This window comes from Ricinus communis, chromosome 2, assembly GCF_019578655.1.
Source record: "Ricinus communis isolate WT05 ecotype wild-type chromosome 2, ASM1957865v1, whole genome shotgun sequence".
NCBI lineage: Eukaryota > Viridiplantae > Streptophyta > Magnoliopsida > Malpighiales > Euphorbiaceae > Ricinus > Ricinus communis.
The window spans coordinates 14821728-14827727 of NC_063257.1; positions in this window are offsets into that span (position 1 = coordinate 14821728).

Below are 6000 nucleotides of genomic sequence, written 5' to 3' on the forward strand. Positions count from 1 at the left end.
CGGAATGAGTTCCCCACTCCGAAAACCGGAAGCAACCCTTCTCCGTCGGAAAATCCTTGCTTGGGAAGTGTCGCGTGAGCAGCGACTTTCCGGCCCCGATTCGCCTCCTTAGGCCACTTTCCGGCCAAAACTCTTGTACTTGACTCCACGAGCTTGGCGTGGCGCCCGGTTTGAATTCGAACACCTTTGTTGGCGGGATCGGCTTCGGACCCCAGTGTTTTCTGGAGGCGCTGAAATATTTTAATTTTTAACTCGGTATAATTTTATTTAGACTCCGAAAATTTTGTTATAATATTAGAAAGTTAGTGTGGCTATTAATTGCTTGTGATGGGTAGTTTAAAAATAAAACAAATTAAATTGTTTGGGTTGTGGTGTTTTGGAGTCGGAAAATATTAGTGATTCTTGTGGTCCGGCTCCTGTTATTAAATTCCGGCATGTCGATATGTTTTGAGGTCTGGACCCGTTTTACGTGGGGTAAATATCCGTAATTTAGGGGAGGTTCTGTCAAATTTTCGGCAGAATCCTCGAGTCCAATTTAATTCTAGGAAGTCGACCTTAGGGTCTAAGTTTAGGAAAAATTTTCGAATGTCTATTAATTGTATGTCTTTTGTTATTAGATAATTCGGCCTTCCTTGACTCCACCCGAGGCGTAGGAGTAGCGTTAGATCTATGAGTTAAAGTCATTTAATCATTGCACTATTGCTAAGTCTGATCTTAATATGCTATTTTGGAAGTTTATGTTTAACATGGTTATTAATATCTCAATGTAAATAATTTTACTGGATTATTAATTATTGAAGATAATATGAGTATTATTACGGTAATGTTATAATAATTCCAAATATTATCGATTTTCCACAGGTTGCCTGATGTTTTACTCTTAATTGTTAATCATTAATTTGATATGGTTGAACGATTTCATTATACAATGATATTATTAAATGGATGATTGTGTCTTGGGAAATGTGGCTTTCGTAGAACATGCCACCTGGTGGGTTGCATCGGGGCAGCGTGCGCACGGTAATGATCATGGATATAAGATTATTATGGATTTATGCCTTACGATCGAGCATTGCTCTGGCCGAGTTCGATTGATTGCCGGAGTTAAGGTCCCCGATCGAGCAATGCTCTCGGCCGGCTTATTTGGAATTCAAGTGTTCAGTTTGGAGGTAAGGACCCCGATCGAGCTTGCTCTCCGGGGCGCCAGACTGTTGGATTAAGAGAGCCGAAAGGCTACTAGAATTTGGGGTTTAGGGTTCTACCGAGCCACTCATCCCGAAAAGAAAAGAAACAAAGATATTTTTATTTATTTATTTATTTCATTATGGTATGATGACATCATGATTTCTGTTTATGTTTAGGGTTTGATATATGGATTCGAATAATTAATATTTCCTGTGAAGACTGCAATAGTCTCTAGATTATTTGATTTTATCTCACTCCCGATACTAACAGTCTCAGTTGTGAATTTTTCAGGTGGCAGTTAAAGACCTTCGCCATCGCACATTTGACAGTCCGACTTCTTCTTCTTCGGACTTTTGTAATTATCTTGTACTTCTATACTTATCATTATTACTCTAGAGTATTCGCAGTAGGAAATTTTAAAATTTATATAACTATTCTGACTCATGTTGGTAGTATGACGATTTATTTATGCTAGACAATTATGACTACTTTATATTTGATTAATTGTATATATGGATTTGCGGGTTGGTAAGGCTTACTACGGGTTTTGGTGGCCTTAAGTCTACCCATTCCCTAGTGCCGGTCACGGGCCCACATAGTGGGTCGTGACACATGTCATCTCTCAAAGATGCTCAAGAAGGACCCTCCTTCTTGGGGAATAGAGCAGACTACAGCTGTCAAAAAACTAAAAGAGCTGGCCCACAATCCTCTACCTCTCACAATTCCGTCCACAGGAGAACTCATTCTTCAGACAGATGCATCTGATTATGCATGGGGGGCTATCCTCCTAGAGAAACTCCATGACAAAGAACAATTATGTGGTTATGCATCTGGACAGTTTTCCTCTTCGGAAAAATATTACCACACGACCTATAAAGAAATTTTGGCGGTCAAGTACGGGATAAAGAAGTTCGAATTCTTCTTGATTGGACATCACTTCCTAGTTCGGATGGATAACTCCTCCTTCCCGAAAATTCTTGAATCCAACCAGAAGGTCTTACCTGAGCCTCAATTATTGCGGCTAAAATCATGGTTCAGTAGGTATGATTTTGAAGTTCAGCATATAAAAGGGACAAGAAATCTAATTCCTGATTTCTTATCCAGACTTTCAAAACCACAAAATCAACCTATAGTTCTCCTCACCTCGACAATAAATCTTCCTATAATCTTTATGGCTTCTTCATCTTCAAGAACCACGCTACAACTTCCCTCACCACCAGATCTTCCCACCAACCTCACAACCAAACAAGTCACTAATTTTGCCCGAAACATGATGTTCCACTATTTGGCAACTTTTCAACAAACCTTCTCACTACCAATGCAACCCAACTTCTTCTTCCTAGACTACCCTTGGTGTCTGATTTATTACCTATCTCCTACTCATCCGCAGACTGAAAGTGAGTTATGGTTCCTATGGTGTCTTTCTACCATTTGTCATCATGCTATTGCAGTCCCCATCATGAATCTCTTGTATTTTTTCAATAATGAGACAAACTCGGGATCATATCCATGGAGATACCTTACTTAGTTCAAGACTCCATACCAATGGACACATGAGCTCCTTAAGCTTATTCATGACAACAGATTATTCACAGATAATAATCCTAGAGCTTCGGAGTACCATGCCATTTTCATCTTGCACAGGCCTTATCTCCAATTCTCGGAAAACACTTATGCAACTCAAAATATCTGCTATTATTGGAGAACACTTGATAGTCCTCTGCATTTGGCTCCTCCAACAATCACATAAAATCTAAAGCGGGCCCTGCAACTCAGAAATGAATTAAGGACGACTGATGTCTCTGCACCATTAGTCTGCACCTTCAATGGACATCTATGGACTGGACAACTCAATGAGTATTTCACCTTTCCTATACTTCCGACCCCACTGGATGATCCAAGCCTGACCAATGAACAGAAAGAGGCCATCATGCAAGACTCTCAGCCTATGGATGATGATGACAGTATTTTCTGACTACTGATGGACGTATCCTCCTCAATAATCCAAAAGATAGTGGTTGTGTATGCTAGACATCAAGACAAAGAAAGATGAGATGTCAATTTCATCTTTCGGTGCATTATTCTCACATGGGTATAGTAGTAGCATTATTGAGTCTTTTGTCTTAAAAAGCATATAAAGTTGTCGGCCATTATTGTAAAGCTGTTGGCCATTATTACTTTTACTTTTATAAGTGGAGCATTATTAAGACTTTGTCTTAATATGCATGTGAAACTGTCGGTTCATGTATTATTAGCTATATTATGGGTCTTACTTTTGTAAGTGGGAAATCGAGATAAGATTCTCACGGTTTCTCTTTGTCATTTTGCATGAACACTTCTCCCTATATAAGGAGAAGTTTATTGAATAAAGAGAGCAAGCAAGTTTTCCTTTCATCTATGTCTATCATACTCTCTCTTATGGCTTTCTAAACCTCATCTTTCTCTTCTTCTTGATCCATTGGCAATGAATTAATTGTTGCTACGATCTGTTTCTTCTATGATCCAAAAGGGCTATCTCAGCTACCGAAGTCCAAAAGAGCAGAAAAACCCCATGGCGACATGTTATCCTAACAATTATTGGTGTTGTTGACGTAGTAGTAAATTGTAATTTTGTGAGAAAAATATTATATTTGATAGCATTAAGTATATTTTGACTTTAGAGATATCTTTTTTGACAAGTCCGATTGTTTGAATGTTGAATTGAATTTTTTTTTTTTTTACTATTTTTACAGAAGAAAAACTTAATACCTTTATAATTGATGACCATAAAACTCTTATAAAAAGAGAACTCACAGTCGATTATCTATAAAACTCATAGAAAATATTAATATTTATTTATGAAATCTAATTAATATAAAATAAAAAAAATAAATTATCTCTAAAAGTAATCGGCCCAAAAGCTGGAATTTTAACATAAAAAAATACGGCTAGAATTTTATTCTAATATGTGGCGTCTGAGATATGGCCTTATGTTTCTGCTGATGTAATGTCCTTCTCAAGTTATTGAAGTCCATTCTCTTCTTATCAAAAAAATAAAAATAAAAACCAACTATGGCAGAACCAAAATAGGGGTAAATATCACTAAATTACTAAGATGAAGTAGCTTTCTCTTCTCGCCAACGATATCTAATTAGACAGAAATGAGAGAGCTTTTGCTTTTGATGGTTGTATTTTGAGAGATTTCACCGAGATGGTTCTTTGCAATTGACATCATATTAACGGCAAAGGGCAAGTTCTGGGGTTCATCCCTTCCTCTCTAGGGTCTCATCCTATTAGCGTTCTGGGTTCAAACGGTGTCATCAAAGCTCTCTTCTTCTACTCCCTGTACCCCAGATTTATACAATATCTTTGTCTTACCTTACCCTGTCTTTATTTTGCAAATGTTAACTACACCCTCAACTACCATGGAAACAAACCTCTCAGACATAAATGAGATCATTAATAAAACTTCAACTCTTTACTATGAGGACCCACCTATTCTGTCCTTATGTCAAGATGATACTGTGACCAAGGAAAATGAGGGCAAAATACTAGTTGGCAAAATTCTCTCTCCACGTAACTTTAATGTATAGGTGGTTAAGGAAGTCTTGGACAAATCATGGGACGTGTCCAAGGATTACAGAGTGCAGAAACTCCAAGGAGGACTGCTTATGTTTAATTTCCAGGAAGGGGATGATGCATGCAAAGTTTTAAAAGGAAGGTCGTGGTCCATCAAAAACTAACTTTTAGTACTGCAAGCTTGGCATCCTAATGTTCATTTGGAAAAGCTAGTCTTCAATCAGAGCCCCTTCTGGATTCAAGCACATGGTCTGCCGCCAAACCAGGTAAACGAGAAAAATGCGCACATGATTGGTGATCTGTTTGAGGAGATGACGCAAATAAATATAAGACCTGGTGGGGGTGCAAGGTGGTATGTTTTTCTTCGCTTCTAAGCCAAGGTAAATGCGCAACAGCCACTTCTCACTGGTTTCATGAATAGAATGGCAAATGGAGATATGCAATGGATATCTTTTAAATACGAACGGTTGCCAGATTTTTGTTTCAAATGTGGGATAATTGGTCATACGAACCACTCCTGTAATCTGAAACAAGCACTGGAACTTCAGAAGAAAGTGCATTACGGTACTCATCTCAAAGCAGCAACACAGGAGAAAGAGATCAGAAAATAGAGAGAGGCCCCACCTATATAGCCAAACCTCGGTGGCCGGCACGGATGGGGAAATCAGCATGCGAGTCCAACTGAGGGAAAGGAAAATTTTGTCCTACGGACTATGTGATGAGCGAGGAGGAACGGGTTTCTAGGACTGGATAAGATAACTCTGCAAAAATGGCTATCATCAGCGGCGGACGATTTAGCTTTCCACACGGTAACCAAGGAAATGTTGAACATATTAGGGATGAGCAGCAGAAGGCTTTTGATGATGACGGCGGCCTCGTCCCTTTTGGCCAAACAACTTTGGAAAAGTAACGGCTACCGTACCCTTCTCCCGCCACCTTGCTGGACCAATAGTTAGGAGACAATTTGGATCATCGGGCCGAGCCTGCCTTCACTAAGTATAAGACCTGGCTAAAACAAACTTTCTTGGCATACAGTGGTTACTCTTTAGGCCCAAACCACAACCCTCTTACCTCAATGGACCCAACACCAAAAACTGTCAACATTTACTTGCCCACACTAAATCAAATAAATCTCCCAATGCACCATGGGCCCCTCATTTATTGTGACCCACGAACCCTAAACGAACTGGGAATCATACCTCTACCTCCACCACCAGGAGTTGGGTTCCAACCAAAGGAAACTATATCCATCCTATC